At 24.5% G+C, this 24,451-nt stretch overlaps 1 protein-coding gene across 2 annotated transcripts in view; it reads right to left on the minus strand.

The window, feature by feature from the left end:
* The window catches only part of LOC134827863 (furin-like protease 1), a 107,544-nt gene extending 86,333 nt beyond the window's left edge, over positions 1–21,211 (minus strand). For both annotated transcript variants that reach the window (XM_063840718.1, XM_063840719.1), the window contains exon 1: positions 20,966–21,211. The gene's annotated coding sequence lies outside the window, so the exon portion shown is untranslated. The remainder of the gene's footprint in view (positions 1–20,965) is intronic.
* Positions 21,212–24,451: the final 3,240 nt, after the last annotated feature.

Here is a 24,451-nt window from a genome sequence, read left to right on the forward strand (position 1 = left end):
AATTATTATTATTTTATTTGATTTATTTATTAAAAAAAATTTAAAAAATTAATTTATTAAAAAATAAATAAATTAAATTAAATAGTTAATAATTATTTAAATTTATTTCTAATTTGCACATTTAAAATTAATTTTTTTCTTCTTATGTGTAAAAAATGTTTAAAAATTAATAAATAATTATATATTAATTAATTAAAAATTAAATTAAATTGAAAATATTTTTTTTTTTTGACTCAAAAGAATTTTTCTACAAAAAAATTATTTTATTTATTTATTTATTTATTTTTGCATAAAAACATTAATAATAATAAATTAAAAATATAAAAAATAAAATAAAATATTTGAAGTTAAAATATTAAATTTCAATTTAAAAATATTTTTTAAAAAATTTTTAAAATTCTTTAAAATTGAAAAAAATTCATATTAAATTCAAATAAAATTTAATTAATTATTTTTTAAAATTTAAAATTAAAAATTTTTAATTTTTGATAATTTAAATTTTTATTTTTTTATTAATTTTTTTTTTTTTTTTTTTTGTTTAAAAATTTTTTGTTTTAATTTCAAAGAAAAAAATTACTACAAAATCATGAAAAAAATTATTATTTTATTTTTTTTTCAATAAAAAAATTTAAAAAATTAAAAATTTAAAAAAATTAAAAAATTTTTAATTAATAAAATAAATTTTTAGAAATTTTTTTATGATTAATTTTATCTTTCATTAAAATTAATTTAAAAAAGAATTAAAATCAAGTCAACTCAAATAATAAAAAAAAACAAATTAAAGTAAAAATGCATTCAAAAAAAAATTCTCTAATAAAAATAAACTTTCTAATATTTTTTGTTCTACTTTCTTCCTTATTCTATTTTTTTTTATCTTGTTAATTATCATCTTGTTCTTCATTCCTCCGTTGTGTTGTTATTTATTTTGTCTCGGGGATTTCATTTTAAAATAACTACTCTGTTCGACATCATTCTAGAATTAGATTTGGTGCATGCCATATGTTATGTCATCATGATCTATGATTTGCTGTACGGCACCGTATTTAACTCTCATCTCTTTTCTCTCGTTTTTTCTTGCACTTGTTCTGTTCTGTGTTTCGTTTGTTTTCTTTTAAAAATACATGCCACTGGTTTTTGGATGTTTGTTTTCGTCTGATTCTTCATTCTTCGGGTTCTTTTTCTACCTACCTACCTAAATTCTTGTCTCGTCGCATGTTTGTTGTTCTAAATCCCCTGACCATAAAAATCTCTCCCAAATTAAATGTTTAAAGTATTTTTAAAAGTTTTAAATTTTTCATCGAATATCTCTTTAACGATCGAAATCATATTTTTATTGTTGAGATGCTATTATCTTCCTTTGTGTGCGCCCAAAATAGATTTCAACTTGAGATATTGATTTTTTGGTAGAGAGATCCGAACGAAATTGGATTAGATGATGATTATTGTTGAAAGGCACAAACAAGAGATAAACAAGAGAGCCGTTAGGCAGTAATTTAAGACGACTATCAGATCTTCCTGATCCGCCTTTTCGTAATTGGAATCGATATTTTATTGTTTTTCTCTTTTTTTCTCTCTATTCGATCAGATGTCACATTACCCAAAAAAAAAAAAAAAATAGAAATCAAATACAAATACAATTATTTCTTCTCCTTCTTCGAGTTTTGCGGAAAAAAGTGCTGTTTCATCCATTTATTGCCAAGACATGACATGCCTCGTCATTTTCCGCAATAACTATAAAAGAAATAATTTATCACAGAAATTCTTGCCAAGCAAAAATCAAATGCGGAGTCAAATAAGTACTTCATCATGTTGCCGTCGATTTCGATGTCGATTGCTGTAAATGTGATGAAATGCTTTTTTTTTTCTTCGAAATACTCGTCGATGTCAAATATCGCAGAAAAATCATTTTATTATTATTATTGGAATGTCTGCTTTGTTATTCCATGGCTGGGGCGCAGGGATGGGACGAGAAAAATTTATTATTGACGTGATTCCTTCTTATTTACACCATTTTTCGCTCATCCCTTTGCTCGCATTACTTACACATCATCATCATTTGTTGTAAATCATGACGACGACGTACCTACTATCTTCTTGCTTATTTTCATATTTTTGTTCGTCTCTCAAAATATATTGCTTTCTCACATACTCACGGAATGTCGCTTCATCAGCATATTGGAGCGTTTTTTCGGCAAAGCAAAGAAAAAAAATTATTGACCTGGAAATTTGTATAAACTTTGTTAAAAATTCTGTCAAGTAAAGTGATAAGTTGTAAGCTGTATTTTGGCTGCGAGATGTGAAAAATATGAAAATAATGTGAAATGATGTAAAAAAGGCTTTTGGCAAGAAAATGTCGTGAAATATAGAGAATTAACATTATGAAAAGTTCACGTTACGCAAACATAAAATTTTGAAATACTTATTACGAGATATTGAGAATAATTCTTTTTTAATTTTTTTTTCTACTTTGAAATTACAAAAAAATATGATTAAAAAAATTAAATTAAAAATTTATTAATTAAAAATCAATTTAAATTGAAAATTTTATCTTTTCAAATTTGAGCAAATTTATTAAAAAAATAAAAAATAAATGCTAAACTCAAAAATAAATTTTTTAAATTATTTAAAGAATTTCGTTCAAAATTAAACTTAAATTAAATTAAAATTGAAAAAAATTTAAACTCACAAATATTTTTTTTAAAATTAATTAAAATTTTTTTTTCAAAATCTTAAAAAATAAAAATAAATTTTAATTATTATTTTATCCCTTTCCCGGTTTTGTCCACAGAGAAGGACATTTCAAAATTTGGAAAAACTAATTTTTCAATAACTTTAAGTTCAGCTATTAAAATAATTCAAGTTGTACTTGAAAGCCAAGGGTTCAAGCTTTTCAACAAAAAAATATTTTTGAATTTTGGTCTTTGAAATTTAAGAGAAATTTCAAAACGCGCAAAAAATTTTCAATTTTTAAATCATAAGTTTTTTTAATGGCTTAATTTTATTTTTCTTTTTTATAAATTAAAAATCAATCACTTTAATTAAATTAATTTAAATAATTTTTGCTTTCAAATAATTTTTTTATTAAGTTTTGAAATTTTATTAATTTTTTTACAATTTTAAATTTAAATTTGAAATAATTTTTTTTAATTATTTAAAAAATTAAAAAAATAGAAAATTAAAAAATAAGATTAAAAATTTAATTAATTAATTAAAATTTTAATTTAAAAATTTGAAATTTTATTTTTTTTCTTTATTGTAATATTTTTTAAATTAATTTATTTTAATTAAAATAAAATTTACTTATTATTTGATTTTTTTTTTTTATTTTAAATTTAAAAAAATATTTTTTTATATTTTATATTTTTTTATATTTTCCGTAAATTTTTCAATTTGCGATATGTAAAATTTTCACAGCAAGAAAAGATAAAAAGAAGTGTTGAAAATTTCTCAAATTTCCTCTTAATTAAAAGTTTGCTTCGAAAATTTTCCTCTTAAGACCTTTTCAAAAGAAACGACGGATGAAAGAAGAAGACGACGAAGAAGAAGGAAAAGTATCAGTTACAAACAAACAATTTGTAAATTTTGCTACAATAACAAGAATGAGGCGTAACACAACAGCAACCCTTAAAATTGCCAAATTTTGCATAACGGACCAGATGAAGACACAAAATGGGCGTCGTTAAACGACTTTCGCCTCATTTCTCTGCCACACTCACATGTCCTTGGCACTTTGACATAATTGTCCATAATGTTCATCTTGTTACGCAATAAATTAAGGATGCCTTCGTTTCGTGTTACGACGACTGAAGATGACATTTTCTCCCGGATCGACCGACTTTTGGTCGATGTTATCAGGTGCTTTCAGGCATTTTTTGTCCGAGCTTTGATAAAATCATGTTTTGACAGTTTCATGTCCAAACACTCTGTTATTTATTAAATTATGGTAATTATGATGTATTCAATCGATATATCGCACACACACATGACACACTTTTGCATGAATAAACATCATTTGCTCCGCCGCCGCTATCAAAAGACATTTATCAATGACCAAACATCCACAACAAAAATGTTTCGTTCCATTTCATTTGCGATATCTCGCATTTGATTAGCATTTTGTGGCATTAGTTGTGCGCCACGAGCGTTTAGTCATAAATTCGAGATCAAAAGTTCGACATCGCGAGGAAGAAACAAGCGAAAATTAATGAGAACGAAACGTGCGGAAAATTGATTAATAATAGAAAAAAATTCTGTGACTCGTTCAAACTCTTTCTGAAAGCCGCAATTTATCGCCATTTATGACTTACACACAACTCGTAATCAATCACATTAATTAAAATAATATTTCAAATAATTCTCCTTCGAAGATAGTTTTGCTGCTTTATGGCGGTAAACCAGTCATGAAATTAAGTGTTGATGACATTATATGAAAGATATTGATCAATTTAGCCTCATCTCGTGATTAATATCGTTTAGCCTGTCAGTCAAAGACAGGTTTTACGTGCACTGAGCGATTTATGGGTTGATGCTGTAAGAGGATTTTATTGAACAGGTTAATTAAATAATTCCTGACAATCAATAAAAAGCTGACATCTGATAATTTTTTGAATTTTCAAAACTTCAAGGCTTCAAATTGAATATTTTAAGTAAAAGTAACACTAAAAATTATTTTTTTTTTGATAAAAAAATTTTAAATGAACTATTTTTATCAAAAATTGTCAAAATTTTTTTTAAAATTTTCTAAATTTTTTTTTTAAATAATTTTAAAAAATTTGAATTGATATTAAAAATCATTTAATCATATTTTGAATTATTTTTTTTACAATTTAAAAATTTTTTTTATAAGAATTAAAAAATATATTTTAATTATTATTATAAATTTAATGATAAATTATTTTAAAAATTTAAAATTTTGCATTAATTTTATTAATTATTTTTTTTTTCTTATATAATTTAAAAATAATTTTTATTTTTTTATTTGAATATTTTATTATTTTTTAAATTATATTAATTTTAAATTAAATTATATTGATATTTTTTTTTAATTTTTATAATTTAATTTTTCAAAAAAAAAATTATTAATTAAAGTTAAAATTTATTTATTTTAATTCAATATAAAAATTGAAAAAAAAATTAATTACAATTTAAAAAAAAAAATAATAAGTTACTTTAAAAACGCCTAAATTTTTTTTCTTACAAGAAAAATCTGAAATTTGTAATTTGTCAAAATAATTAAATTTATGTATTCAGGCCTTAAAATTTTGCAAAACCAATTTGCTTAAAAAAATTTCCTGTCTGACCAATAAATCGACTATGAAGCAAAAAAAAAGTTTCATGTAAAAAATTTGTCGCTTTAGGATAAGTCGTGACAAGCAATTTAAAAATTCAAGTTTTTATTTAATTTCGAGTACTTTTCTGACTTAAACGAGCGAAATATGTCAAGTTTTAAACATTTCCTTTATCAAACGTCCCACAAAAGGGCTTTTCAGTTGAAAATTTCATCTTTTTGATGTTTTATATTTTTTTTTCATCCTAATTCAGGTGAAATTCTTTCCCTTTTTTTTTTTTTTTTTTTGAAAAATCCATCATTCCAACAGAAATCGTTTACATTCCTCTCATTATTCTATTTTGCTATTATATTCGAAACTGCACATAATAGCGGGACAATAGTTGCCATGGTGCCAAAAAGTATTGTGGAATGATGGATCGTCAAATATTTTTCTCTTTTGTTATTATGATATTTTATTTTTTGTGAATGTGAGAGGAAGTAGAGGGAGGAAGGTATTCTTTTGTCCTCGAGTATCATTTTTGCCCACAGTTACAGTAACGAGCTTCTGAGAAATGCGTTCGCATGACCTTTAATACGACTGAAAATCATCAAGAAATAAATAAAATTTTCGTGAAATGCCGCTTTTTTCGTATTAATGGCGAGAAATCTTGCGCGACAGGACATTTATGTGGGTAATCTCGTTTATTATTTTCAGTGAGAGTTTTTTTTTGTCGTATAATAAGATTCGTAAAAACTCACAAACAAACAGCAGGAGGAGAGTTATGATAATCAAGGGAAAATATTAGAGATAATTTTTCTGTCTCGTCGCTTGTCGTCATTCTCGTGGTTTGTTATTTTTCTCTTTCTTTCGTTGAAATGACTCAAAATTTATTATTTATTTTTATTTTTATGAAAAAATTAGAAAAAAAAAGAATTTGTCCCTCGACTCGAAATAATTAAGGAAACACTTAAAACGCCACATTCCAGAAGAAATTGTGAGAATTTGTAACACGAGACAACATGCAAGTAACCACATTGCCTGGATGGCGTCTATCGACAAATATTTATCGTCTCTCATGCTGCGTCGTACGATTTTGTGTGCAACTGACAATTTCACATAACGATGAACCGCAAACACAAACAGAGGGAAGAACAAGAAAAGTTGCAGTCGTTTTGTTGTCAATCATAAACAGAAACATATTTTCATCAATTTGGGTAAACGAGACACAAAACAACAACAACAACAAAAAGAAAGAACCAACACAAATATTTACTTAGCAGCAGCTTTGGAGAAATTCGACACTACTTTTATGGATCATCTCTGTCATCATCATAAAAGTTACGATGATTATTTGTTCAAGTTCATTCATAATTTTTTTTTTATTTTTTTGTTCGAGATAAGAGCACGTAAAGAGATTGTGCTTGTATTTATTGGTTTTATTGTTTGTTTATTTATTTTTTTTAAAGAGACAAAATATTGAATTGATAATTTTGAAATAAATTATTTTTAAAAATTATTTTTTATTTATTTTAAAATAGATAATTTATTAATTTAAAAAAAATAATTTTATTATATTAAAAAAAAATTAAAAATTAATTTCTTAATATTAAAAAAAAATAAATTAATAAAACTATTAATATTTTAATTCAAAAATATTTAAAAATATTTTAAAAATTATTATTTTTAATTTAAATTGATAATAATTTTTTTAATCAAAATTATTTCAAATTTATTATTTTTATTTAATTTCATTTTTTTCAATAAATTTTGTTCTTTTATGAATTTAAAAAAAATTATTTAAATTAATAATTTTGCCCAAATTACAAAAATTGGTACAAAACCAACCCTCTTGAAAAATTTTTTCAGCTACTTTCTTTTTTTAATAAACAATTTTTAATAATAATAAACATTAAACTTCATACAGCTGGCTGCAGTGATATAAATAAAAAACAAAAAACTTTCGTATACCGCATACGAAGCTCTTTTGTTTTCGTCTTTTGTCTGCGTATGAAGCCTCCCTTCGACGACATTCGCATTATTTGTGTTTTAATATTTTTTTTAAAGATAAATAAATAAACACACAACAAAACACACAAAAAAACACGAGAGGTGAAAACAAAAGTTCTTTTGTAAAATTCAAGTGCTGCTCGTGAAAAACTCGGGATAATATTCGGGATGTAATGCCAAAAGTTTGACATTTTTCTGAAAAAAAAAAACTTTTTAAATGTTATTCTCATGAACTTGCGAGTGAAAGAGGAGCAAAAAAAAAGAGTAGAAGAAAGAACACGAGTTTTCTACTAAAAGTCGCATGGAAACATGTGTTTCGTACGCCCAAAATGACGAAAAATCCAAAATGTTTTTGTTTTTAAAATTGTTGTTGTTGCTAAAATGTTTTTCTGTTATGTTATTATTATTTTATGATGTAACAAAAGTTTGTTTTAAAAATATTTGTGCATCAACTCTGAAAATTTTCAAGGGTTCTCTGACGTTTTTTTTTTTTTTTTATAAAATAAAGAATGATGAGCAAAAAATGCCAACTTTTGAACTTTTCACATGAAATGCGAACGAAATTCGATGCCACGTCACATTCCTCGTTGCTACCCCGAATTACATGTAAAACGAGATTTTTTGATTCTCTCGAGAGAGAGAGAGACGAAAAAACCAAACAAACAAAAAATACACAGTTCATGTTGCTATCAATTTTTTTGACAGGCCTTCAAATTCAATAAAAATTCCAAATGTTAAATTTTATCCACCGCACGAGAGCTCGTACTCGACATTTCTGTGAATGGGAGACATTTATCGGATTTGCAAACAAAAAAAAACATACACACGAATTGAATTTCCTGAGTAACAGGGAGAAGGAGAGCAAGTGACGAGCTCGATCATAATCGAATTGGTGAAATCGGATTTACTTTGATTGGAAAAAAATATAAAAAAAATCTAAAAAGTTTTTTTTTATTAAAAGGCGAATAACGATAAAATCGTATTTAGATCAATTTATTTTTAGAATGAAGTTGGAGTCAAAAAGATTATTTAAAAAATAGCAAAAAATATATTTTTTTTTATTTTTCAAAGTAAAAAGGTATAGAAAATTTTTATAGATAAAATTTATTTAAAAAAAAAATAGAATTTTTATTTATTTTAATTTTTTAAAAATTATTATCATTTTTTTTAATTTATTTATTTTTTCATATTTATTCTGTGAAAATAAAAAAAAAATATTTCAAACACTATTTTTCAAAAATTTATTTTTTTATTGTTTAAAAAAATTTAGCTTTTATTCATTTATTTTTATTTTATTTATTTTTTTATTATTTTTTTATTTTATTTTTATTTAAAAAAAATTTTTTAAAAAAAAAATTATTATTTTTTTATTTATTTTGATTTTTTTTTTAAATTAATTTTTAAATAAAATTTAATTAATTAAATTAATTTTTTTTTCAGTTAAAAAAAATTTTTCTTTAAATTTTTTTTATTTATATATAATTTGGTTTTTTATAAAAATATTTATTTATTTTTTTTTAATTTTTGAACTGGAAAATTTTTTTTTTTTTAATTTAACACACTTACTTTATTTTAATTGAAAAAAATAATATTTTTAATAATTAAAAAAAAAATAATTTAATTTTAATAAATTTAATTTAATTTAATTAAAACAGACACAATTCCTCTAAAAACTCCAAATTCTTTTCCAAAACGCGCCATAAATCTAACATTTCCATCCAGATGATTTTTGATTATTATTGTAGACATGAAACAACAAAAAAATTATACACAAAAAAAATAAATAAACAAAATAAAAAAAAATATTTGGCACAGACATTGAATACGAATGCGACGGACATTGGTCTCTTGACGTTATGGAATACACCGAGGAGAGAGTGTCGTATTTTGCCCACAATTTATTTATTTTTCATCATTGTTAGACATGTGCATGCGGCTCAGTGATATTGAGACGTGTTTTTCATTATCTCTCTATTTATTTATTTTTATTTCTTTTTTTTTCTGCCATCCAAAATCTGACCTAAAGACAATTTTCGCATAAATTCATTTTTGCTCATTATTTTTAGTTTTTACGGGGAAATTTCCAATAAAATATCACTTTTATCATGTTCATGGCTCAGAGCCTTCTGCCGCGTGTGAAAACATTTAATTTTCACAGAAATAGCGAAATAGGCGTCATTCGCGCAAAAATAAAAAAAAATATCGGGTTCCGAGCGAATATTTGTTCAGCTAAAAAAAAAACAAACGTTCGAGCAAAAACTTGCAACAATTTTTTTTTTCGGTGTCTGCGGAGAGACAAAAACGCAAAATATTATGTTGCATGAGGGAAGCGAAAATTCAAATAGACATTCGCTCGTGGCTCGCATTTGTTTGCATTTGAAACTTCGTGTTTTCGCATCGCACTGCAAACGGTGCCAAAGTAAATAGTTTTTGTGTGAAGTTATTTTTTTTCGTGTTGGATTTTGAAATAAATCGCAAATGAGACAAAAGAAAAATATTCTCATGGATTTGCGGCGCGCATATGACGAATGGGCAAGCATGTCAAGGACGAAGCCATTAAGGAAACGTTGAACTTTAACATGCGGGAAACAGGAAATCTTTTAATAATTGTTCTCACGGAAAAGCTTTTTCCACTTAAAAACGACTTTTTCATCGCAATTTTCCTCTTATCTCCAAACAAATCGCTCGAAAAGTCGCTTAAACCCCTTATTTTACGTCAAAATGTAATCCGTAAAAGCCATAAATTCTTTTTGTTTCAGAAAAGTAGATTTTAATGCAAATAACCTACTACTATTATTATTTGTTCTATTTTTAAATTACTTTCTTTGACACAAAACACGAGAAAAAAGCTCATCACACATGACATAAAGTACCGCTCAGTTATTTGTTGACTCGGTAATTTTTTTTTTTTTTTGCAGCGAAACATTGTTTAAAGCAAACATAAATCCCCGTTTTTTTCTGCTAACATTATTTATAGACAGCTTGTTACGTGAGCGCAAATGGGGAGCCTCGTATGTGCGAAAGCAATGTTTGCGGAGATTAATGAGGATAATTATTCCGGATCGTCGTTCGTTTTAGTTGTGCAAGTTTCTGTTTTTTTTTTAAAGAGCTGAAATCAAAGTTCATCCATTATTCCGTGTGGAAAAGCAAAATGAAACAAATCCGTGAGACAAACAAAAAAAAATTGTAGGATGACGTTCATCATCGTCAACAGTCAGAAAAGGAGAAAATTGTTGAAAGTAGAGTGAAAGGATGAAAGGGAGAAAGAATAATAATAATAATGAGTTTTTTCTTTGCTGTTTACGGGTTTGTGAGGAATGCAGGTCTCGCAATTAAAGGCTTTAAATTAGCTTTAAAAGTTAAAAAAATTTAAAAGTTAAAAAAATTTAAAAGTTGAAATAAATTTTTCAATTCTTGAAATAAAAATTTCAATTCTTGAAATTAATTTATCAATTCTTGAAATTTTTTTGAAATAAATTTTTCAATTGTTGAAATTATTTTGAAATAAATTTTTCAATTCTTGAAATTTTTTTTTCAATTTTTTAATTTTTTTCAATTAATTTTTTCAATTCATCAAATTATTATTTTTTCAATTTTTTTCTTGAAATTATTTTTTTAATTCTTGAAATTATTTTGAAATAAATTTTTCAATTCTTGAAATTATTTTGAAATAAATTTTTCAATTCTTGAAATTATTTTGAAATTAATTTTTCAATTCTTGAAATTATTTTGAAATAAATTTTTCAATTCTTGAAATTATTTTTTTAATTCTTGAAATTAATTTTTCAACTCTTGAAATTATTTTGAAACAAATTTTTCAATTCTTGAAATTAATTTTTTAATTCTTGAAATTATTTTGAAATTAATTTTTCAATTCTTGAAATTATTTTGAAATAAATTTTTCAATTCTTGAAATTAATTTGAAATAAATTTTTCAATTCTTGAAATTAATTTTTCAATTCTTGAAATAATTTTTTTCAATTCTTGAAATAGGTTTTTCAGTACTTAAACTTCTTTTAGAGATTAAAAAAAATAATTTCAAAAACTAAAAAAAAAAATTCGAGAAACTAATTCTTCACACGATTCTTCTGTAATCGTCGTCATTAGTAAAAGCCAAGATCAAAGGAAGTTGACATAAATACTGCTGTCAGTGAATATTACTTTCCACATAAATTACTAAATAAAGAACAACATTTGTTACCATGCCACAAAAAGCAGAACAACAACAACGACGACGAAAAAAAAATCCAAAATAATTAGCACATGAGCCTCCCATTGTCGTCACACAAACAAAAGATTTCTCAAGATGATTATTAAAAGCGACGCAAATACATCACTTAAAATAATGAGTAAGCAAATCGACCTTGAAATGCTTCTCTCTTATCGCAATCGACACATTGTTCTCGCTGCCAAGCAAAGCTCCTCATCGTCATCTCTCAAATACCATCATCATCACTTACGTAATTAAATTGTGTTTGAATTGTGTGCGCCACATAACAAGGCACTACCGGATAAAAGGCATTAAATACTCAAAATCTAACAGCAACTCGAAACATTGCCAATTAAAACGCAAAATGCGACGAACGACGACGACGACGAGACTTGCAATAAACATGACAAGTGAACAACATTCGGAATTTTAGTGTCGACGTACCGTGAAACCAATTTTATCTTAAAACATCAAATATTTACACTGCAGGCAATTTCTGGGGATTATATAATATAATTATGACGACACATAACGACACCCTACCCGAAGTATGTGACACTTTTCATCTTTTCACACAATAAACACGACAATCAACACAAAACGATAATTGTCTTGTTTCGTCAAAATTTTAAAACTTTTCATCACCGCAATGGGCAAGGCACAATGGGCTTAAATTAATTTTTTATATGAAAAATTTTATATTTTTTTTCAATAAATATTTTAGAGATTTAATTTCAAAATTCATAGAATTTCAAAAAAAAATTAAAATTAATTAAAAATAAAATTAAAATATAATTTTAATTTAAAAAATATTTTTTTAATAATTAATTTCATAAAATTTTATAATAATTATTTAAAACGATTTTTTTAAATTAATTTAATTAAATATTTTTCAATAATTCTAAAATAATAAAAATATTTTTTGCAGGTTAAAAAAATTAAAAAAAAAATAAAAAAATAAATAAAAAATTAAAAATTAAAAAAAAATAAAAATATTTTTTTTTATTTGTTTTATATTTATAAAAATAATTTTTTATTAATTCTCGAATAATTTTAGTTAATTTGATTTAATTAATTTTTAATAATTTTTTTTAAAATATTTTTTTAAATATTATTTAATTTAATTAATGAATTTAAAATAAAATAAATTAATTTACATAAAAAAATAATTTATTAATTAATAAAAATTTTTTAAATTTAAAATTTTTTAATTTTTTATTAAAATTTTTTAATTTTTTTTTTTAATTATTTATTTGATACTTTTAAAAAAGTGTTTTATATTAAATCCAAAGCAAGTAAAAATTATTTAGAAAAAAAAATATAGAAATTTTTTTCATTAAAAATTTATTTAAACCCATTGTGCATCATTTTGGCGAAAAAGGGATGTCGGCGGTACATTTACATACACTTGACACACAATTGCTTGTGACCTCCGCTTCTTCGGAAAAATCAATATTTTGCGGCGAAAAACGTTTTAATTTTATGTACTTGTCGGGTATCAACGTTAGATTTATTGCGAATGGCAAGGGTGTCTATAAAAGGTTACTGCTGGCTTTTATTATCATGGAAATTGTTTTTCCTCTTCGTTTTTCGTGTGTTTGGGGGAGAGATGATTTATTCCAAGGTTGCTTTCAATAAAAATACAAGAAAAATCGGATTTTTAATCAAAAGTGATCAGCTGCGCGTTTCAATTTTCCTAAGTGGATGTCGATTTTATTTTTCACATTTTATTTTTGAGTAATTGGCAAACGCGTTGCATGCGGTAGAGTAGCGCCAACAGCATAAAAGAACACACAATGGTCACAGTTTATTGAGCAAAACCTCTCACTTTGTTAATTTTTAATATTTACTTCTTTTCAAATGTTTGAAACGAAAAAAAAAAACACAACTAAGCCTATTTTACTTGCAAAAATCATAAGCATTCATTGTTATTGTATGTTTATATGTTTTGTGTTATTACTTCACCCCGGTTTCTCGCTGCTGCTGCATACGAGGCCGCATACCACACAAAAATTCTTTTGAATTTCAGCAAAACACAGAAAAAAATATAAAATAAGTGTTTATTTAAAATCGTGACTGTCTGTTTAGCGAACGAGCAACGGTTACTTATGGAAAGGTGCGGTTCTTGACTTTGTGGCAAAGGTGAATAAAATTTGTTTGAGCAAAAAATCAAAAGTTTCAAGTGTTCCGTTTTCACTGACCCTCAAGTGTAAAAACGTTTAATGGGAAAGTTGGTAATTTAATTACTGTTGACATTGCGATTTTTTTGCAAATATTTGTTTATAAAATTCTTTTTAATAATTTTAAATTATTTTTTTATTTTAATTATTTTTTTTTAAAACAAAAAAAAATATTTATTAATTTTTATTTTATTTATATTCATTTTTTAAATACTTCAAAAATTAAATTTAACTGCAAAAAAATTTTTTAATATTTTTTAATGAAAAAAAAAAAATTATTTTTATAAAAAATCTGTGAGTTGTTCATATTTTTTTTTGCTTGATATCATTTTAATTTTTTTTTGCGTTTTTTTTAAAAAAAATATTTTAATATTTTCAATTTCATTTTATTTTCTTTAAATTATTTTTTTATTTCATTTATTTTTTTTTATTTTAATTTTTTTTTATTTTTATTTTTTTTTTTTTTTTTGATAAAAATTAATTTTAATTAAATTTTAAAATTAATTTAAATTATTTTAATTTTTAATTTTATTTTTTTTATTTATTTATTTTTTTTATTTTTTTTCATTTATTTTTTTTTCAATATAAAAAAATAAAAATTTATTTTTTTTTTAATTTCTGATTAAAAATTTAATTTAATTTTTTTTTTTAATTTATTTATTTTAATTAATTTTAAAAAAATAATAAAATTTTATTTATTTAAAAAATATTTTTCTTTATTTTAAATTTATTTAATAAAAAATAAATAATTAAAATAAATTAAATAAATAATTAAAAATTTTAATTTAATTTAATATTTGCAGATATTCCGAAAAATTTTCTTGTACTATATTCAACAATGAACCAAGTTACTGCATCCAACTACGAGCTCAACATCTAAAATTCACACAAAATAATTTTTCGTCTGAAAAACCCGAAACCGAGTCAACCACACGAACACGCAGGCAGCGGTTAAAAATTGTGAACTCAACATGCAATCATGCTCATTATTTTCCAAAAATACTTTGTTGTTGCTTCTGCTGCTGTTTTTGGGAGTATTCGCAATGCACCAACGTCACATTATTATCGCATCCGATTCCGACGACGACGAGGTGAAGGTTAGTTTACACGCAAAATTTTCATCAGCATCGACACGACGCAACTTTTCTGGATAATTGATATCAACAATGGCAGTTACGACACACGAACGAGGTATTTCATGCACTAATTTCTTTCTTTATGAAAGCGTGGACAACGACCGTGACCGTCTCTTGTTTATTTATCAACCGTTAACAAAAAATGTTTGTTACATTTTCGCACGTTGCTCGACGAAAGCACGAAAAAAAAAATCAAGGGTCTCAAAAAAAAATACAAACAAAGTTAAAATAATTTTGTATTTTGGTAGCTTCACGCATGAATCAACATGCCACTAAACTTTTTTTTTTCACAGAGGAGACTTTGATGTGGTACTTTGGTTTGCAGCAGAAACGCATGCAGCAGAAGGAAAGCTTTTTTTATCTAAAAAAAATGTCTTTGAACCAAAGGCAGAGACACTTTGATGGGGTTTCGTTTGTAAAATCTGGAACAAAGAAGATTTTACGGATCCCTGAAACATCAAGAAGAAGCAAAAAACGAGACATATAAATGAATAATAATGAGCAGCAGGCTTCGTGTGTGATATTTTTTTTACCGCATTTCGAAGAAAAAATTCGGTTTTATACTAAAGAAGTCGTCTGTCATCAATTATTGCCTTTAAAACCTTAAAAAACTGCATTTTTTTGAATGAGGAGTAACAAATTGTGAAATGAGGAGTACAAAAATGTAAATTAATGATATTTTATTGAAAAATTCATCCAAAATATTGAATAAGATTCCTACATAAGGCCAAAACACGAAATTTTGAATCATAAAGATTATAAAAATACAAGAAAAATTTTTTGGGGAGTAAGAAAATGTGAAACGAGGAGTACAAAAATATGAAAAACAAATTTAAATTTGAACTGAGGAGTATAAAAATGTAAAATTTTAGTTTTTGACCATAAAAATCTTATTTAAATATCTTGAGATGGGTAAAAAGCTCCTATTTCTGTCATGAGGAGTACGAAATTGTAAAATGAGGAGTACAAAAATGTAAATTAATGATATTTTATCGAAAAATTCATCCAAAATATCGAATTAAATCCCAAAATAATTCATCATTTGGCTAAAATACGAAATTTGTAATCATAAAAAGTATAAAAATACAAGAAAAAATTTTTGAGGAGTAAGAAAATGTGAAATTCGTAAAACTAACCTCAAAATGCGATACAGCAGATCGTTCATTTCAGTTCGAATCAATTTTTTTATTTTTGTTTTGCCTTATTTTGCTCAAAACAAGCGATTCTTTCAAGAAGAAAATGATAATGATGATGCCTCTATTATAATAATTCACAAAAACATCAAGCAAGCAAGAAATGAGGGACGATGTTGACGACGACGTCGCATTCACAAAAGACTCTTACCACACACAAACACAAAGTTCTGTTATCCTTTTATATATTTCAAAATATATTCTTCTTTTTTTTTACTACATGATATTTACATCTCTTATAAAAGTAAAAAAAACGTGAATGGAGCAAGAAAGGAATTTACTTTGAATGAAGAGAGAGAAAAACGAGAGAATTGTTCGCGAGGTTCTTGAACCCCAATCGTTGACGTTGTCGTTCGTATTCATGTGCCAAACGAGTGAAATCCATACTTCCGAAACATCTTCATCAATTCCAATTTTACAGTCATTAACGACAGCAATAAAGTAATAATAATTCTGCGATGATATCAAATGAACCGGGAATGTGTGCAACGTACTTCGTCAAAGTCAATTAGAATGCAGAAAGTTTATTTTGCATTTCAAACAACAATAATAATAGTTGTGCTGATTAAAATGTGCGCGAACACACATGTGACTACAAACTACAAATTGGCATGAAATGTGTTTGTTTTTTATAAATGGATATTAATTCATTTGTTAAGCAATGTAATCAAGTTTATGGCGCATTTCCGATTAAAGTGTGTTTGGCTATTATTGCGAGTAATTTGCTTGAAACAAAAACTTTCAATTTTTTTTAATTAATTTAGAATTTTTTTATTGTTTATTTTTGGATTTTATTGTTGGAACAGCCTTCAATATGTCAAGTTTTGGCAATAAATTTTCGATTTTTTAATTTAATTAATTTTTTAATTAATAAAATTATTTTTGCTTATAAAATAATAAGCAAAAATAATATTTTTATGAATATTAAATTAGAATTAATTCAAAAAAAATTTAAAAATTTTATTTTTTCTTCAAATATTTTTTTAAATTAGGAATGTTCATCAAATTTTGTACAAAAATTCGTAAATGTCAATTCAAAAATTAACCGTTAAAAAATTTTTAATTGCAAATTTTGAATTGTAAAATTTTAGTGAATACAATAAAATTAATTACAATTGTTCAAAAATGTGCATCTATTTGAATTAATTTTATTTCATAAAACGTAATTTTAATCTAGTTTCAATCCAATTTTAATAAATTATTTTTAAAAAACTAATTAAAAATTAAAAAATATATTTTTTTTAAATTAATAAAGTTTTAAAAATATTAATTTTTATTTAAAAAAATTAAAAATAAAAAAAAAATTTTTTTAAAAAAAAAATTAAATTAAAAATATTTTAATAAATTAATTTTTAAAATTTATTTAATAAAATTAATTTAAAATAAAAATTTAAAATAATTTTTTTTTAATTAAATTAAATAAAATAAAATAAATTAAAAAAAAAAAATTAAATTTTAAAAAATTAATAAAATAAAAAATTTTTAAAAAATTTTGAAATTTTTAAAAAAAAAAATAAATTAATTTGATAAATATTTAAAAAAATAATTAAAATTAATTTTTAAATAAAAAAAAATATTTTTAAATAAAAAAATTTTTGAATTAAAAAAAATATTAAAAAAATTAAAATTTTTTTAAATTCCGGCTTAATAAATACCTTTAAAATATTTCAAAAAAAAATTAAATATTTTTTTCAAATACGAAAAAAAAAATTAAATAAAATTGAAAAGTGGTTTATGAAAAATTCCAACTTAACAAAAAAAAATACTCTAAATTGGCGTCAATGTTGAATTGTTTATATAAACAATCAATTAAATTCTTCGATATGTTTATTTTATTTTTAAAAAATCTTAAACAATCATCTTCTCTCTTGACGTCTTGTCTTCTCAAAGAAGAAATAGATATTTTCGCAAAACGATCAATATTTAATGAAGTTGAACATTTTATTGCCCCATAAATATTAATGCTAAAATTAACATTAATTATGTGCCACGAATTCTGCGAAACTGATCGGCAAAAATATTTGCGGAAGTCACGTCATACCGCCGTAATGCAATTGTCACTCACTCACCGACTTGCTTACAGGTAAAATGAAAAATTCATCATCTAAAAATAAAAACCATAATAAAAGCCAAAAACATTACCAACACACACAAAAGATGATCTCTCGGTCGTGTATGAATAAGAAACAGCAGAATAAGCAAAGTTCTCATTGAAGGTCATACACGCACATTCATTACATTTTGTGTACTCGACTCTCGAGTAACAACAACAGTGACTAATACAGACAAAAACAAAAAAAAACATATGAAGAAATTTATCTTTTATTCATAAAGCAGTTCATATTAAATTGTTTCTTGTTTTTCCTGCTTCTTCGTTCATCGGACCATTATGCAGCACAAAACTAATGGTATCGTAGCGAGCAGCAGAAACAAAAGTAAAGTGCTTATAGGTTTATTATATTATACATCTTATGTTTTTTTTCCTTCTTGCTGCTTTTGCTGTTCTGTCGTCGTCGTCATCGTCGTTGGTCTCATATATTTTATGAATTTTTTTTTTCTTTAAATTGTGTCTACTTTGTAACACGAACGTATGTACAGAAGAAACCCAGAGTCGTAAGGTTATTTATGCCATTCTTCGTTGTTCTGTTATGTTATTACAAAATCCAATCCAGAAAAGAAGAAGAGAATATAAAAAGGTAAACACATACATGCCACACAAAAATAATAATAATAATAGAGAGGTTGAAATTCCTTTTTTTTTTTTTTTTTGCTCAGTAAATAACATAATTCTCGTTATATTGTTTCAAGTTCTTGTCGTGCTGCAAAAAAAAAAACAAGAACTGTGAATCAGGTATTTAAAGAGAGAAAGAAGTTATCCGTATTGTGATGTCAAAAATCAAGTTATTATCTTCTTTGGTGTGGATTGGTTCTAATGTGACTTTTTTTACATTCCGATAGAATTTATTTTAATATAAAATTAAAAAAAAATAATTAATTATTATTTAAAATTTTCAAATATATTTTATTTATTTAAAAAAATTATTATTTAAAAAAAAATAAAATTAGCAGAAATTTTTTTAAATATAAATAAAAAATAAAAAAAATATTTATTTTAATTTTTTAATTTATTTTTAAATTAAAAAAATCCTTTTTTTTTAAATCAATTAATTAATTTATTTTTAATTTACTATTTTTTTATTATTTTAATTTTTTTTTTTTTATTTTTTTAAAAATTTTTTTTTTTTAATTAAATTTTTATTTTTTTTTTCAAAAATTTTTTTCATTTTTTCAAAAAAGCATAATTTTATTTATTTTAAAATTTAAAAAAAAAATTAATTAAATATTTTTCAAAAATTTAAAATAAAATTAAAAAAACAAAATTTTTGATACATTTTTAAAATAATTAAAAAAAAAAAATAATTTTAAAAATAATATTTAAAAGTTTTAAAGTAAATTATTATTTTTTTTTTAATTATTAAAAATACAACCAAATTTTTTTTTTCTCATAAATTTATAAAAACTAAAAAAAATATTTTAAAATACAAATTAATTTATTAAATTTTTATTTTAATTAATTTTTATTTTTTTAGTATATTTTTTTATAATTTTTTTTTTTTGCAACTTTTTTATTTTATTTTGTAAAAATTTATATAATTTAATTTTATTAATTATTTATTAATTTTTTTATACATTTTTATTTAATTTTTAATTTTATATGAATTTTAAAAAATATATTTTAGTAAAAAATTCTTGAAGTTCATAATTTTAATTATGAATTTTAATTTTAATATTTTTATCACTCTAAAAATTAAAATTTTTAAGAAAAATTATCATAATTTTTATTTTTTTCAGAGAACCACGAAAACAACGTACCATATGGAAAATATACCTGCTGAGAAAAAAACTCTAAAGAAAAAACAAACAAAAACGCCAACAATTAAAATATTTGCAAACGCGTTCAAGGACATCTTATCATCGTCAAAAAAAATGCTGAATATTAAATTATTTTTTTTATCCTTTCTGAAAAAAATATTTTATTAAATCAACAAACCCGCGAAACATTTTTTGTTATCTTAGGACAACTTTCAACATTGATACAATTTGAGGTAAGCAAAAGGATGGGCTGCGATTAGAGAGCATCAAGTCCCATTCAAGGTAATATTTAATTTTATTATTATCGATCATGAATCATTCAATCAGATTTTTTAATGAGATTTCGAGCAACTCAAGGTTGAACAACAACAAAAATAAGGAGAATAAATAAAATATTTCTGAGAAATGTTTATTTTTTTCTTCTAGCTTCAAGTTTTTTGCTTATCAACCGACATTATTTACAAAAAAAATTTTTTTTTCATTGATAAAAAATTTACATACTTTTTTTCGTGCAATTGATAATTATCTCCAACATCAATCAACTTTTTTTTTATCACACACACCGAAAAATTAAGTTGCTTCACAATTTTTAATTAAATTTTCGGTCTTTGACGGTCTTTTTTTACGTTCTTTTTCTTTCATATCAGTCAATCACTTTTTTACTGTATTTTTTTATGAATTCCATGAAAAAAATTATGGAACAAAGAAAAGATAATGAGGGAAAAAAATTCCTTCACAGTGAATCATGTCATTAATTACTCTCTAATTCAGAAACTCTTCATTGGGCAAAAAAAAAATTTTTTAATATAAATTACTTTACCTTTTTTTATTTTTTTTAATCCATTTTTTTTCGTTCGAAATCAGCTGATGTCTTGTTATCATTTGCTTATCGATTTTTTTTTTATTTTTATTTTTTTTTTATTTTTTGGAAAAAATCTAATTATTTAATTTCACTTCTCTATTTTTATACCAAAAAAAAACATTTATGTGAGAGAATAACATCATCTACATCATCATCATCATCAATTTGACACAAAATTTTATACACTACACGTCGTGTTGTGTGCCACTTTCGTAAAAATTGTAAATTTCTTACTTGATTTGCACTGATTTTCGTAGTTTCCGGTTGAAATCTGTACCGTTTTGCTCTCCAACGAGAGCTTTTTACTCAATTTTCACTAATTTTTCGCGATTTTCCGCACGAATTTTGATTATTTTTTGCTATTTCCTACTTTATTATTTTTTTTTCTTTCAGTATGAGTGTGTAGAAAAGAACAAAATTCCACAAGTCACAAACGTCAAACTCGACAAAACGTTCAAGTACACCTTGATGCCGCGACGTTTTAACTGCGACTGGTAGAGAATTGAGAATGCGAATGACAAGAGAAGTCGTTTTCGAAAATGAGAGCGAAAATGTGAGAGAATAGACATTTGTTTATGTTGCTATTTCACGTGAGGCAAATGTGTGTGAAAGAGACAGAAAATGAGCGAGGAACGGAATTTTCGAAAATTTCAAGTGCTTTAAGTGTGAAAGAGACAAATATATTAAATGGGCGAACGAGAATTTTAAGAGAATTTCTTTAAAAAATCTTATTTTTTGAATTTTTCAAGTTTGAAATTTAAATAAAATTTAAAAGAAATTAATTTTTATAAAAATGGCAGAAAAATTCAAAAAATTAAAGAAACTTTTCATACATAATTCGTTAAAATTATAAAAAATTCCCACATAATTAGCTGAAAAATGTGCAAATGAGACAGAAAATTTCTAAAATATTTTTTTTCGAAAATTCCATTAAATGCTGTGACTATGGATACGAGTCAGTCCATGCTACTTTCATTCACTTCTGTTTACCCACACAAAGCATGAAAAATAAAGGAAACGTGCTTTTGTGAGTAGAATTCTTTTATCTGTTCAAAAACTCTTCTCGTCTATCTTTGCGATAAAAGCAAAACAAGAGTGACAGAAATATAATATTTTAAAAATTATTTTTTTCCTGACGACGATCGTTTAATCTGTCAATTTCAAGTCAATTCAAATATTTATTTTTTTATTCGACCATTTCTCAAGCTAGACTCTTGTTTTGTTGACAATAAGAAGAGAGATGTTATTATTGTCAGCAACTGACTTCCTCTTAATCCGTCATTCGTTCAATAATAATAGCGCAGAGCAAAATCGATATCTGTCTTTATAATCAACGATAATCCTTTCTACTATTTCTCTCTATCACTCATTCTGTTTGAATATTCCTTTTTTCTGCTGTTTTATTTTATATGTTAGTCCTATTGGTGAAAAATGGGTCAAATTAAGCCCTTGAGATGTTAATTTAATACCTTGAGATGTTAATTTAATACCTTGAGAGGTTAATTGAATCCTTTGAGATGTTCATTTAATACCTTGAGATATTAATTTAATCCCTTGAGATGTTAATTTAATACCTTGAGATGTTAATTTAATACCTTGAGATGTTAATTTAATCCTTTGAGATGTTAATTTAATACCTTGAGATGTTAATTTAATACCTTGAGATGTTAATTTAATACCTTGAGATGTTAATTTAATACCTTGAGATGTTAATTTAATACCTTTGAGATGTTAATTTAATACTTTGAGATGTTAATTTAATACCTTGAGATGTTAATTTAATACCTTGAGAGTTTAATTTGACCTCTTTTTCTCCCATAGGAAGCAAATCCCACTTTTATGTTCTACTAACGTGCTGGCATCAGAATCAGCAAAGTACTTTTTTGCATATGAGGAGCGGGCGCACATCAATTGTCAATAGAGGCGAGATTGACATGTTCTTGTTTTCAAAGTGTCTCGCAATTGATTGAAGTTTCATGTGTTTGAACAGTTATGCGGTGACATAATGGAGCGATATGTTTGCAGAAAGTTATCATCTTCTCGGATTTTTTTATTATTATTGAAATCCGCACGAGAATTGCGATAACGATGTCATTAGTTTAACACACACGCGACAAACTAATCCTTTGAGCTGCTTTTCATCAAAGATATTATTCTCAATTTTTAATGCATCCCTTGTGACGAACTCGATCGATTGAAAGACAAAACAATCGAGCATTTGAATAAAACTCTATTTTTTGCCACTTAACAAGCCATTCGACGAGACAAAAGATAAAACAGTACAAAATCAATCTTTTTGTTCGGCATACAGCGACTATGAGCAAATTCAATAAGAAATGAATAAATAAAGCAACGAAATGAGCAAAAAAAAATCCGTTGAATTGCAACAATTTAATTTTATTTTACTGTCATCGAGGATTCTGTGTGCGACGCAGCACAGAGACCAATATTGAAAGAAAATAAAAAGTTATAAGATTTTATTCTTATTGCTTTTACGGATGGAGCGATGTGCGGTAGAACGATATTAAAATAAAAAAAAACCGAGAGAAAGCCGTTAAAATGTATTGACGGAAAGCAAATGGAAATTCAATTGATGCAAATTGCAAATTGTAATGTTTTGTAATGCATTTGCACTTACGATTCAGTATTTAAATAATAGTGTAATGAAAATATTGAGGAAAATTTTAATAATTTAAAAGGAGTTTCAGGAAAAATTTGCTCCATAAAGATTTTCTGTCTGTCTGTTTATTCGACCTTTAATGGGTTTTGATTGAAAAAAAAAAAAATTTTTTAAATTTAAATGCATAAAGGGGGTTAAAGTATTCTATTGACTAAATTTTTTCAAAAGAGCCCAAAATTCAAATGAGTAAAGATAGTTTCTTGGAATTTTTATAATCTTTCAGAAAAATATACCCTGAAAGGCTCAAACTTTTAAGACAAAGGAGAAAAATTCAAAAAAAAAGCAAAAAAATGCACTTACATTAAAATCTCCATAAAAGCCATTTGTAAAATTCATCATATTTTTTGCAACCAGAACACGAATCAAATGACGTCGACCATACCTAGATTGTTGTTAGCTGTTTGCAAGCTTGCACTTTTTCCTCATTCCCCTTTTTTTGTTAAAAGAGAAAAAAGTTGTATCTGTTTTATTTACTCGAGTTTAATTTACTCCTTTTTTGTGTACAATGCAACTTTTATTAAGAAGCAGAAAAACTTTTCTCATACACTTTTCATCATTTTTAACAGCAGCATTGTTTGAGTAATTGCAACTTTTTTTCTCGCACCAATGGGACAAAACTTAAAGTAATTAAGAAAAATAAACAAAACTGCTTAATGTTCTACTTTTACTCTGTGAATTTCTGCAAAAAGCTTCTCGTTTTTATTTCTTACAATCAGTGGTTACGATGTTTTCTTATAGCTCTTCTATTGACTCATCAACCACATCTGAAACATTAATTTGACCGAAGACAAGACAGCAAACATGACAAATAATGGAGAAAAAGTTCTTTGAAAATGATCATGTAAAAGGCATTTTCTCGGTTTTCATCTTACCGCACATATTGTAGGCCGTTTGCGGGGTATCTTCGTACAACATCTTGGGTATAATGTGTTTTATTTATTTGATAGTTTTATTATTAAATTTTCTTGTTTCTCTTGTTCACACAAAACCGTAATGTGCTGAGTTGCAAACTGCATTCCAGCTGAAAAGAAAAGAAAAAC

This window comes from Culicoides brevitarsis, chromosome 1, assembly GCF_036172545.1.
Source record: "Culicoides brevitarsis isolate CSIRO-B50_1 chromosome 1, AGI_CSIRO_Cbre_v1, whole genome shotgun sequence".
In the NCBI taxonomy this organism is placed as follows: Eukaryota; Metazoa; Arthropoda; class Insecta; order Diptera; family Ceratopogonidae; genus Culicoides; species Culicoides brevitarsis.